The sequence below is a fragment of the Nicotiana sylvestris genome, chromosome 9 (genome assembly GCF_000393655.2).
Source record: "Nicotiana sylvestris chromosome 9, ASM39365v2, whole genome shotgun sequence".
Classification (NCBI taxonomy): Eukaryota; Viridiplantae; Streptophyta; class Magnoliopsida; order Solanales; family Solanaceae; genus Nicotiana; species Nicotiana sylvestris.
This window is the reverse complement of record NC_091065.1, coordinates 28,685,486-28,698,976: the sequence shown is the minus strand read 5'-3', so window position 1 is coordinate 28,698,976 and position 13,491 is coordinate 28,685,486.

Sequence of the window (13,491 nt, the reverse complement as noted above, 5' to 3'; positions counted from 1 at the left end):
TTTAGACTTGGGCGTATAACCAGAATCGAATTCGGAGGTCCGTAGGTTGATTTGTGTTGTTTTGCCGAAAATTGAAAATTTGAGGTTTAGAAGTTTGACCGTAGGTTGACTTTTGGCTATCGGGTTTGGAATTTCGTTTTGGAAATTGGAATAGGTCAGTTATGCTATTTAGAACTTGTTACAAAATTTGATGTCATTTGGAGTTGATTTGGTAGTATTTGGACGTTTAGTTGCAATTTTATAAGTTCTTGAAATTTACTTTGAAATTCATGCATTTTGGTGTCAAGATGTTATTTTTGAATTTTGATTGCGCGAGCGAATTCATATGATATTTTTAGACTTGTGTGGATATTTGGTTTGGAGCCCTGAGGGTTCACATGAGTTTCATACGTGATTCGGAATGATTTGGACTGAAATTGAACTTCCTAGTGTGTTGGTGCTCAGATGTCACAATTGCAACACCAGACTCGCAATTGCGATCTTAGCAGGGGGTCTTAGATGTCATAATTACGAAGCTTGGTTCTCAATTGCGAAGTATGGGTCTGTGTGGGACATTTCACATTTGCGATGGGAACAAGGTTCGTATTTGTGAAGTTCCCATTAAGTCTGTCAGTACTGCATTTGTGAGAATTTATTCATAATTGGGAGGGTTCGCAATTACGATATCTGCAATTAAACAAAATTTAGAAAAGTCGGGATTTAGGTCTCATTTCTCATATCTTAGAACCCTAGACTCGGTAGGAGACGATTTAGAGAGGGAATTTTTATCTAAAAATATTGGGTAAGTGATTCTAATCAATTTCCAACTATATTTCACGATTACATCTTAGATTTAACATCAAATTTATGTGAATCAAAGAGGAAATTTGGGGATTTTTATCAAAGTTTTAAAAAATGAAGAATGGAGTTCTGAGAGTCGATTTGGACTCGAATTTAAAAACAAAATACATATATGGACTCGTGGGTTATGGGTAGTCGGAATCTACCCTTGGACCCAGGTTTTGACTAGGCGGGTCCAGGGTTGACTTTTGTTGTCTTTTTGAAAACTACGTAAAGATCATATCTTTATCTATTGTAATTGATTTCTCTTGCATTGTTTGATATTATTAAGTCAATTTTGGTTAGATTTGAGCCATGTGGAGGTAAATTTTAGGGGGAAAGCTATTTTCAAGGATTGAGTTGTCCTAGTTGAGGCAAGTATCTTCCCAAACTTTGTGTGGGGAAAACTACCCCTTAGGTTGGTTGATTGTACTATTTGTGTTATGTGGAAGATGTGTACGCGAAGTGACGAGTGTGTACACTGGCTATATGTAATAATTGGTCGGTTTAGGTTATTTAGACTCTTTCCATGCCTTTAATTGAATTGTCATAACATGTTATATCTCTCATTGTTATCTACTCTTACATGTGTTAATCTACTCTTACATGCTTATTTGATGTGGTTAGCACTTGTTCTAACTTTTACTTGCTATTTTGATCTTATATACTTTAGTTAAAGTCATTGCCTTCCTTATTGTCTTGCTACCTCTTTAATTGTTGAATTACTTTTACTTGAAGTTGTTATTTCGTGGAATATCTTCTTGCTGAGTTATTGGTATTGAAGTTGTAAAGTCATTATCATATTGAGATGAAGTTGTTAATTATTGAGATATCTTTCCTTGTTGAGCAACTCTCATTTATTTTGTTACTGTTGAGATTCTTGTACATATTGTGGTTAAGCTATGGGCTAATTTTTGTGGAAACATTAGTATTGTTGATTTTTGGACAAGTTATGGCATATGAGAACTTGTGGTGCGAGTTGTGATTGTGGTGTGATATTGATATACATGCAGTGGTATAAGGCTAGGGGTTGATACCCATGAGGTAAGATAAGGTGGGCTTGATATGCATGTTGCTAGTAGGGAAACTATTTGAAGTTGCGCGATGAGATAAGGTGGGCTAAAACGTGTGTAGCTATTTCGAGCAAAATTATCTTCTAAACTAAATGTAAGACTCACGCGGTGATATAGGAAAGATTGTGATTGAAATTGTGAAATGGGAATGCGAGGTAGTACCTCAGTTGTGATTCTTGTTGTACATTTCATATTGAAAAGGTTTATTGGTGGAACAATTCTTATTTCTTTTATTCTTCCTTGTCTTACCTGTTTTTTCCGTATTTGATTACTTGTGGTTCTCATTACGTGTTTCCTTCTTGTTGTCTTTTTGCTTAAAATGTCGTTGTCAACTTACGTTACTAAGCTGCTTTGTTATTATTCATTTCCCAACTTCCAATTACCTCCCATTATTATATTTTTATTCCATTTATCTTGTCCAAGTAGGTATCTTGATCTGACCTCGTCACTACTCTACCAAGGTTAGGCTTGATACTTACTAAGTACCATTGTGATGTACTCATACTATGCTTCTACACATTTTTGTGTAGATTCAGGTACGTCTACCCATGCTGGATGCTAGTGATTGATGATTAACTGCTTTTTAGAGACTTCAAGGTATACCTGCACTACGTTCGCAGGACTCAGAATCACCTTCTATTATCTTCTCATTACTATTATTTCCTTTCTCAGATAGTGTTGTAGCAGAGGTTTTAAAATATTCTGTAGAGCTTATGACTCAGTTCTACCTGTTTTGGTAATTATGTTGTTGATGTTCTATTTTGGGAGTTATATGAGCTTATCGATTTTTTATTAGTATCTTAGATTGGTTATTTCTATTAAGCTATCATGAAATATTAGGCTTACCTAGTCTTAGAGACTAGGTGCCATCACGACATGCTAAGGGGGAAATTGGGGTCGTGACAAGTTGGTATCAGAGCTCCAGGTTCCTAGGTGTTATGAGTTATAAGAAAGTTTAACAGAGTCTTGCGGATCGATACAGAGACGTCTGTACTTATCTTCGAGAGGCTATAAAACTATTAGGAAATTTTACTTCTTTGATTTCTTATTGTGTGAATTGGTTGACTTCAAAATCTGAATCTTTGACTTTCTATTTTCTCATAGATAGTGAGGACACGCGTTGCTAGATTTGACGATCAGGCACCCGTGCCCCCTGCTAGATCTGCGAGAGGCTAGGGCCGAGCTAGAGGCCTAGGAGGAGCACGAGGTACAGCTAGAGCACCTGCTCGAGCAACAACGGAGGAGCCGCCAGTAGCTCCAATTGGAGGACAAGAACCCAAGGCGCCTACTACCACCCCTGCACTTCAGGAGACCCTGGCACAACTCTTGTGCATGTTCGGTACTCTAGCTCAGGTAGGGTTGATTCCACTTGCACCGGCTAAATTTCAGTCTGGGAGAGGAGCTAAGACTCCCGCGGCCCATACTCTAGAGCAGCGAGTCCATGTCGATTAGGTCTAGGAGGTTATGCCAGGGTGACCTATTATTCCGGTTTAGCCCGAGGTTAAGGCAGTGGTATCTGAGGAGGAGCATCTTACACTTGAGAGGTTCAAGAAGTATCATCCTCCTACCTATAACAGTTACAGAGGATGCACATGGTTTTCTAGAGAAGTGCCACTATATTCATCGCACCATGGGTGTTATAGAGACTCATAAATGTTCTTGAGAGAGTTTGTTCCCCAGATCCTTCGGGATGCATGGAACGTAGAGTTTGAGCAGCTGCGCCAAAACTATAATAGTGTCAAAGTATGCCATCAGATTTAGTGAGTTGTCCAGACATGCACCTTCCTTGGTATCTACAGTCAGAGAGCGAGTCCACAGATTCATCGAAGGGCTCAAATATGGTATTAGATTCAGCATGGCTCGAGAGTCACAAATGGATACCCCATATCAACAGATTGTAGAGATTATGTGGAGGTTGTAGGGTATGTGGGGCCTTGAGAGAGAGGACAGGGAGGCCAAGAGGTTGAGATTCTTGAGGATATACTGGTTCCCACACCCCAGCTACAGCCCGTCAAGGCAGGGACTATGTGAGCCTTCTAGTTCATTCAGCATTTCTAGCTTCTAGTAGTGCTTTGGCTATTCCGAGGTCTCAAGTTTCCCACTTTGCTCAGCCACTATCCACTGCATCTCCTATACGGGGTGCCTTCGATGGTCAGTCTAGTCGACTAGGCCCGAGTTAGCTTCAGCGGTCCTACCCACCGAGAGCTTGTTTTGAGTATGGCGACACCATACATATGGTGAGGGACTGCCCTAAACCTAGGAGGGGTGAATCTCCATAGTCAACTTAGGCTCCTCGGATTCAACCTTGTCCATAAACTTTAGAGGGCATGGTTGCTGCTCCGGTTGCCGCTCTACCTACACAGCTAGTCGGGGTGGAATTTAGATGGGTAGAGGTTGCCCTAGAGGGGGAGGCCATGCTAGATTCTATGCTTTTCCAGGTAGGACAGAGGCAGTCGCATTAGGCACAGTCATCATAGGTATGGTTCCGGTTTGTCATAGGGATGGATTAGGATAATTTGATCTGGGCTCCACTTATTCATATGTGTCATCTTACTTTGCTCCGTATTTGGATATATCTCGTAATTCTTTGAGTTCTCCTGTCTATGTGTCCATGCTTGTGGGAGACTCTATTATTGTGAACTGTGTGTATTGGTCGTGTTTAGTTATTATTGGTGGTTTTGAGACCAGGGTTGATCTATTGCTATCAATATAGTAGACTTTGATGTGATCTTTATTCCGATAGTGAGAGACTTCCCAGATGAATTTCAAGTAGATCTTCTGGGCATGTCGCCCGATAGAGATATTGATTTATTAACTTGTTGTCGGCACTTAGCCCATCTTTATTCCACCATATCGTATGGCACTAGCAAAGTTGAAGGAGTTAAAGGAGAAGCTGCAAGAGTTGCTTGATAATGGTTTTATTCGGCCTGGTGTGTCGCCTTGGGGTGCCTCAGTTCTGTTTGTGAAGAAGAAGGATGGTTCTATGCGTATATGCATTGATTATAGGCAGTTGAACAAGGTTACAGTGAAGAACAGGTACCCATTGCCGCATATTGATGGCTTATTTGACCAGCTACATGGTTTTAAAGTGTTCTTAATGATTGATTTGAGGTCAGGATATCATCAGCTGAAAATTCGGGATCCGGATATTCCAAAAATTACTTTTAGGTCTTGGTATGGTCACTGTGAGTTTCTAGTAATGTCATTTGGGCTGATCAATGCCCCAACAACACTTATGCACCTGATGAACAATGTATTCTAGCCATATCTTGATTCATTCGTTATTGTGTTTATTGACAACATCTTGGTTTATTCCCGCAGTCGGGAGGATCATGAGCAGCATATGAGGATTGTGCTTCAGACCTTGAGGGAGAAGAAGTTGTATGAAAAATTCTCAAAGTGTGAATCTTTCTAGATTTGGTGGTGTTTTTGGTTCATGTGGTTTCGAGTGAGGGATCAAGGTAGAGCAGAAGAAGATTGAAACAATTTAGAGTTGTCTCATACCGTCTTCAGCTACTAAGATTTGGAGTTCTCTAGGTTTGGCCAGGTATTACTATTATTTCGTAAAGGGTTTCTCATCTGTTGCCTCACGTATGGCCAGATTGATTTAGAAGGGTGCTCCTTTCAGATGATCCGGGGATCAGTTCTTGTTGTTTGCAGAGTTTGCCTACACCAATAATTACAAATCGAGTATTTAGATAGCTCTTTATGAGGCCTTATATGAGAGACGGGTCATTCTCCAGTTGGTTGGTTTGAGCCGGGTGAGGCTAGGTTGTTGGGCACTAATTGGTTCGAGCTGCCTTGGGAGAAAGTCAAGTTGATCCAGGATCGGCTTCGTACAACACAGTCTTGGCAAAAGAGTAATACCAACTAGAGATCTTGTGATGTAGCATTTATGGTTGGAAAGAGGGTTTTGCTCCGGGTTTCACCTATGAAGGGTGTGATGAGGTTCGGAAAGAAGGGCAAGTTATGCCCTAGGTATATCAATAGTTTTGAGATCTTTAAGAGAGTGGGGGAGGTGGCCTACAAGCTTGCATATCTACCCAACATATCAGCGATTCACCCGGTGTTCCATGATTCCATGCTTCGGAAGTATTATGGTGATTTGTCCCATGTATTAGGCTTCAGCTCAGTCCAATAGGACAAGGTTTTGACATATATTGAGGAGCAAGTGGCTATCTTGGACAGACAGGTCCAAAAGTTGAGATCAAAGAACATTGCTTCAGTGAAGGTTCAATGGAGGGGTCATACAGTCGAGGAGGCAACTTAGGAAACCGAGCACAACATGCAGAGTCGTTATCCTCACCTTTTTGTCACTGTATGTCCCTGTGCACATTCGAGGATGAATAATTGCTTTAAGAAGGGGAAAATGAAATGACCTGACCTGTCATTTTGTGTATTTGTGCCCTGTTTTCCCTTTTTATGCTTTACACATGTGTAATTTTGGTTTTATGACTTATGGGGTAGATTGGTTTTGTTCCAGGAAGGTTTCGGGTTGATTTAGACCCTTTGAGTCTTGTCTTAGAAGCTTAAGTTGATTATGTTGACCAATGTTTGAATTTTGTGAAAACGACCCCGGAATGATTTTGATGGCTCTGATAGGTTCCTATCATGATTTTGGACTTGGGCGTATACCCAAATTCGGAGGTCCGTAGGTTGATTTGTGTTGTTTTGCTGAAAATTGGCAATTTGGGGTTTAGAAGTTTGACCGTAGGTTGACTTTTGGATCTAGGGTTTAGAATTTGGTTTTGGGACTTTGAATAGGTTCGTTATACTATTTAGAACTTGTCTGCAAAATTTGATGTCATTTGGAGTTGATTTGGTAGTATTCAGACGCTTGGTTGCAATTCTAGAAGTTCTTGAACTTTACTTTAAAATTCATGCGTTTTGGTGTCCGATTCGTAGTTTTATATGTTATTTTTATATTTTGATCACGTGAACAAGTTCGTATATTATTTTTAGACTTATGTGAATTTTTGGTTTGAAGCCCTGAGGGCTCAAATGAGTTTCGGACGTGATTCAGAATAATTTGGACTGAAATTGAACTTGCTGGTGCGCTGGTGCTCTAATGTTGCAATTGCAAGCACCAACCTCGCAGTTGCAAACTTAACAAGGGGATCTAAGGTGTCGCAACTGCGATGCATGGTTTGCAATTGCGAAGTATGGGTCTGGGTAAGACATTTCACATTTGCGATGCATTTGTCGCATTTGTGATGGGAATAGGGTTCCATCTGTGAACGCACAGTCGCATTTGCGAAGTTTCCCTTAAGTTTGTCAGTGCCACATTTGAGAGAATTTATTCACAATTGCGAGGGTTTGCAATTGCAAACCCAGTGTCACAATTGCGATATCTGCAACTGAACAAAAGTTAGAAAAGTCGGGATTTGGGTCTCAGATCTCATATCTTAGAACCCTAGACTCGGTAGCAGGCGATTTGGAGAGGGAATATTTATCTACAAACATTGGGTAAGTGATTCTAATCAATTTCTAACTATATTTCATGGTTACATCTTAGTTTTAATATCAAATTTATGTGAATCAAAGACGAAATTTGTTAATTTTTGTCAAAGTTTTGAAAAATGAAGAATTGAGTTTTGAGAGTCGATTTGGACTCGGATTTGAAAGCAAAATACATATATGGACTCGTGGTGTTTTGGGTAGTAGGAATCTACCACTGATCAGTTGGGTATTTTAAGGAATTATATGAGATATTACCGAGCCCTTGTGTGGCCGGGTATGATAATTTGTGATGTGAGGCTACTGAATCCTCTTGAGGCTGGCTACACCGAGTTTTATTGAGACCGATTATAGCCGAGACATCCTGAGACCGGGTATGACCGAGTCCTCTATTAGGTGGGGTATGGAGTGATGAAAATTTTCCCCAAAGAGTGGCTAAAGGGTGTGTGTGCATGTGTGTGTATATATATATAATCAAATAATGCATGGTCCCAATGGGGGCACAATTTTACAAAAGTTTGCATGCATTTATGATCCATGGTCCATAGTTTTCCATAGTTTGGTTTACGCCCCCGGTGATTTGTCTTCTGTATTCAGGTGGGAATCACGTACTCACACTTCTTATTCTATGACTCTGATTTACTTGTGCTTCTTAATCTTACACACTCAGTACATTATCCGTACTAACACCCCTTCCTTTTTGGGTGTTAGGTTCATGCCAATAGGTACATATAGACCTGATGATGCCTATCCCTCTTAGATACGTGATTCAGCTGTTGGTTGTTGCTCTCCTCTCCTTCAGAGTAGCTATTCAGTGGTCAATAGGTACGGGGGAAAATGTTATAAATGTTTTGGGTACGATGCGGCCATGTCCGTACATAGTTGTGTACGTATATATTTTTTTGTACTCTTAGAGGCTTGCATGCTAGAGTTTGGTTTTGTATGGTATAAAATGGTAAGTTAGGAATTTGTTAAGAATAGTTGTAAATATGTATAAAATGCCAAAGTTTTCTTTGCTAATCAATTTTACTCATTTTAAATTTTGGTGACTTTATGAAACAAAAAAATAAATAAAAAAAGATAAAGAGCATGTGTGGGTTCCCGCGGGCCTCCGGCCCTCCTTTGCCAGTCATACCTCCCAAGGTTCGAGTGTGACATATTAGTTCTTCATGGATGTCATTTGTGTGTGTAGGCCCTCCCATAAAGCTCATTACTTAGTCCCCATTATTTTTCCTCACTACCCCTCCAATACACCCTCTGTTGCTCTATAAGAGGTTGGGTCCATCTTTGTTTAGCTTGTATGTTCCTCTGCAAGGAGGTTATCATTTGATGTTGATGATCTGTTTAGGTGTCTTGTATATACATATACCAACTACATATAGGAAGTCAACTGCCTTGGCTATTGTGTTGCTAGAGGAGATTGACTCCTTTTTCTTGATAAACGAGTTGCTATTCCCTGTTAGCCAGATCTGCCAATGGCAGAATGAGAGTAGATGTCCCCAGTTTAGAGGGTTATTGAAATTTTGGTTACTGACCTTATGGTAAGAGGTCTCCCACTGGTGGGGTACATTATCACACTGGACGAAGATGTGAGGTATAGTTTCCTCCTTCTTATTATAGAAAAATCAAATAGGGTTGGTGGTGATGCCCATTGAGTGCAGAAATGGGCTATTAGGGAGTCTACCATATATCATAAGCCACATAAGAAAGTTAATTTTGTTAGGAGTCTTGAGGCTCCAAATTCACATGAATTGCTTCCTATGATGGTTGTTAGTATGGTCCAGGTGGCCTCAATAAAGGATTAGGCACACTTGGTAGAGAAGATACCATTGCTTGTTAAATTCCAAACTAGTTTGTCCACCCTTCCAAAGTTGGCATGGATGACAATGTTATTAATGGAGCTCACAACATTGTAAGAAAAGTGAGGGAGATGTTGTGGAGGTTCCATGCCCCATTTAGGTGGGGATGAGACCTTCAGTTTGTCCTCTCCCTTGTTTACAAGACCACAAGCAATCTCTCTTAGGGGTTTCATATTGGGGATCTATCTATTATTATAGAAACTTACTCTATCTCCGAGTGTACTATCCACCTAGATGCTTAACTACACACCATCCACCTATTCCTATCACTCTTCCAAGTCCTAAAGGGTGTGTGCCTACTTGGATTCCTATATGTGCAGTGCTTATGGAAGAGAACTCTAGCATGCAAGGCATTTGGATTATTATACATCCTCTAGGCTAGCCTAGAGTGAATAGTTGTGTTCCTATAATCAGTTCTTTACACATTTAGACCTCCTTCCTCCTTAGTCCTGGCGACAATCTTCCATCCCACAAGATGAATTTTCCTCTTAATGATTGTGGTACCCCAAATGAAATTCCTCTAGATTCTATTAATTTGATTGCACACCTGAGCTGGTAGCTTGATGTATTGCATGGCATGGATGGGATGCTCCCCAAAGAGGCCTTGGCCAATGTGGTTCTCCTGCTTATGTAAAGGAATTGTGTTTTCCAACTATCTAGTTTAGTCCGCATATTGTTTATGATGAACTGGAAGTCCCTATAGGTTGGTCTGTTGTGGAAAATAGGGAAGCCTTGGTACTTCCCTAAGGATTTTCTAGCCTTAATTTCTAAACAGTTGGCCAGAGTTTCCTTTTTGTCCTGATGGCAATTTTGTGAGAACATGACTTTGGACTTGAGAGAGTTAACTTTCTGCCCAGACTTACAACTCATTCATAGTGCCCATAATGGTGGTGGAGTTCTTTGTGTTGGCTCTTGGAAACAAGGTTAGGTTATCAGCAAAGAAAAAGTGGGAGAAATTGGGGCCAAAGCTGTTAATTTTGATAGGGACCTAGTTATTGGAGTGGACTTGGGCCTCAATGCTCCTAAAGAGCCTCTCCATGAACGTGATGAAGATGTAGGGTGAGATGGGGTCACCCTATCTAATGACCCTAGTAGTGGTAAAGAATCGGTATGGCCCCATTCACAAGGAAAGTGATAGACTCGGAGGATATACAAGAAAGAATGAGCTTGTATATGTTGTCAAGGAACCTAAACTTATTAGTGTTTCCCAATGAAGGACCTTTAATGTCTATCAAAGGCCTTATCTAAGTCAATTTTTAGAATCACGTTTGCATTTTTACCTTTCATTTTCTTAAAATGGCTAATGTATTCCTCGACTATAATGGCATTTTCACTGGCCCTTCTATTGGAAAGGAAACTAGCTTGACTTGGGCCAAAAATGGAAGGCATGATGGGATTAATCCTATTGGCAATAATTTTAGTGATAAATTTGTACTTTGTGTTTCATATTACCATCGGCCTAAAATCCACGAGGATGGTGGCATTTACACACTTATGGATCAGGCATAGGTAGGTGGTGTTTAGGGCAGGGTTTATCTCATTCTTTTGGAAAATCCCTTGCAACAATTGATGACTTTTTCCCCAGGACATTCTAGTATTTTTGACAGAATGTAGGGTGCAATCCATCAAGCATAGGAGTCTTAAGGGGTTTGAAGGAGAACATAGCATTCTTAACTTCACTATGTCTTAGGGAGCATTCAATCTAGTTTGGTCAGCCGATAGTGTGTGGGTTGTGTATGAGGTGTAGTGCAAACCTGTAGTAGATGAGGAGTGTTCTGTAGAGTAAAGCTTGGAGTAGAAAGCATAGATGATATTTTGGATACCTTTTTTGCCATGAATCCAGTTGCCTACCTTATCTTGAAGTGCCAGGATCTTGTTTCTCCTTATTCTATTAAGGATAGAAGTTTGGAATAACTAGTATTATCAACCCCCCCCCTCCATAAACCAGTTGATCCTAGATTTGATTTTCCAGAATTTATCCTCACTTCTTAGAATGGAGAAGTAGTATTCCAGCAGCTTGCTTTCCAGGTGTTGCAGGAATAAGCTAAAGGGTTAGGCCCTAGATTTCTAAATGTCTCATATCCTAGCAATTATGTGATTCTTCTTATGAAAAGTATTGCCAAAGTCTTCCCTATTCCAGATGGACACCTGGGATTACAAGTGAATAGTAGCAATTTCGAGGCTTCTAATCCCTTCATAAGCTTGCTGCACTATAAAAGAGAAAGAAAGGTGGCTACACCATATAGTTTCAAACCTAAAGGGTACAGCTAGAGTAGGTGTGGAGTTGTGCCACAGCCTATTCATCATGGAACAATGGTCTAATTTCTCTAGCTAGGTAGAAATAGTTCTAGTAGGGTATTCCTGAATCCAATCTTCATTAGTAAAACATCTATCTAATCTCTCAAGTGTAAGCTGGCTCCTATTCCTATATTCCATTTTAGTCCAAATGTATTTATTCCCTTTAAACCCCATGTCAATTAATTTACAATGATTTATGCACTGCTAGAAGAATTAGTTCTGGGGGAAGAGATGCAGTTACCCCCTTGCTTATCTCTAGCCTTAAGGATTTCATTGACACCACCTCCTACTAACCAACTACACTTGTAATTCTCTGGGATTAACCTAAGCTTTTCCCATAGGATTCTTCTAGTGGCATATGTGTTATTATCATAGATAGTGGTAAAGATCCAAGGGTTGTAGGAAGGGGTTACCTTTACCATGAAAACCACATTAATCTTTAGGATATCATCCCTCCACATGATGACAATACCCCTTGAGAGTCCCACAGTAGGTTTCTAGATTTGGCTTGAGAAACCCATCTCCTAAATCAAGTACTTGTGCTCAGTCATCCTAGTCTCGAGAAAAACAAGCATAGCTGGCTTATGCAGCTTAACCATCTTAGCATAGTGCCTCCTAAATTCCCCACTGTTGGCCCTCTAACATTCTAGATTAGAAAATTCATTAACATCTAGGATTGTGGTAGTGACTTCCTTTCATGCACTTTGCCTTTCCCTTTTTTGGGAAGGGCTCTCCAAGTTATCCTTCTAGGGATGGTTGTCATGCTTCATCTGTGGGGTGGGATTCAAGTCCATGGTCGGGCTTAGCTTTGCTGCTGAGTCTCATGAGTCTTGTTCTAAGGGAAACCTTAGGCTTACCGCCGCACATCACCATGTTCTTTGGACGAAGTGTGTTAAGTGTTTCTCCCCTGGACCTTTGAACTTGATCAACTCCTCCTGTTGAAGGAGTATTGCCTTTGTTTTGGGGACTCCAAGTTTTACGATCAATGTTTCTAGTTCCAAGTTGGATGCTTCTAGGTGTTCATGAACCTTTTTCGACCCTATCACCGGAGTTGTCAATGGTGTCATCCCACTAGCTATGATGGTATCCATGGGGAAAATGGTGTACTAGGGATCGAATCTCCCGGTGATACAAAAGGGAAGAGTATAAGTGCGAAAGTAGCATTCTCAAAGGGGAAAGAGAAAGGGGAATAACTTAAAATTATTATACATAAGGGTGTAGGGGAATGGGGAAATTTACAAGAGCAAAAGAAAAGCAGGCTGAAGGGCGGTCAGCCCGCTTCCATGAGAGTAGTAGAAGGAGTTACCCCGCTCGAGGATCATACTTGTGCTGTGGTCAAGCAGATCTGGTCCATCAGCAAGTTGATGTGGTTTATTGACATTGTTTGCTGACTTAAGGCTACGTGAGCCTGCATCGGGATTGCCATCCAGAGCTGGTGGTTAAAGTTTCATTGCATGGTTCAGACATGCAGTCACTATCTTGGCCATATAGTGGGGATTGTGGATGATTACAGTGATGGGTAGGGTTACGATCGTGAAGCTGATGGGAAATGATGTCCCCAGAAGTTTCATATATAACCAAGAAGTTGGGAAATTATCTGGGGGCAGTGGTGCTAATGTGAAAAAGAGTTGCAGTGCTTGCTTCTCTTGTGCTTGTGCAAATGCACGTTGTTGGTGGTGGTTGTTAGTCATTGATGTTACTTGGAGTGTTTTTGGAAGGGGTTTTTGTGTAAGCAAACACCCGAGAATGGTTCCTGAAGCTATCCACTTCCTCATTAGGTTTCCGTGCCAGAAATTTCCCATAGTTTGAGATCTGTGGGAGGCGACGACGTCTGTCTTGTCACCTGTGAGGAAATGATAAGAGGGAATTATATGCGTAGGATCTTGATTGCACAACTGCCCACAGAGAGGGGGTTCAGGGTGTCTTGTCTTCCTTCATAGAGTTGGGGGGATTTTGGTGTGTGCTTATTTCTGATGGGTCCCCCT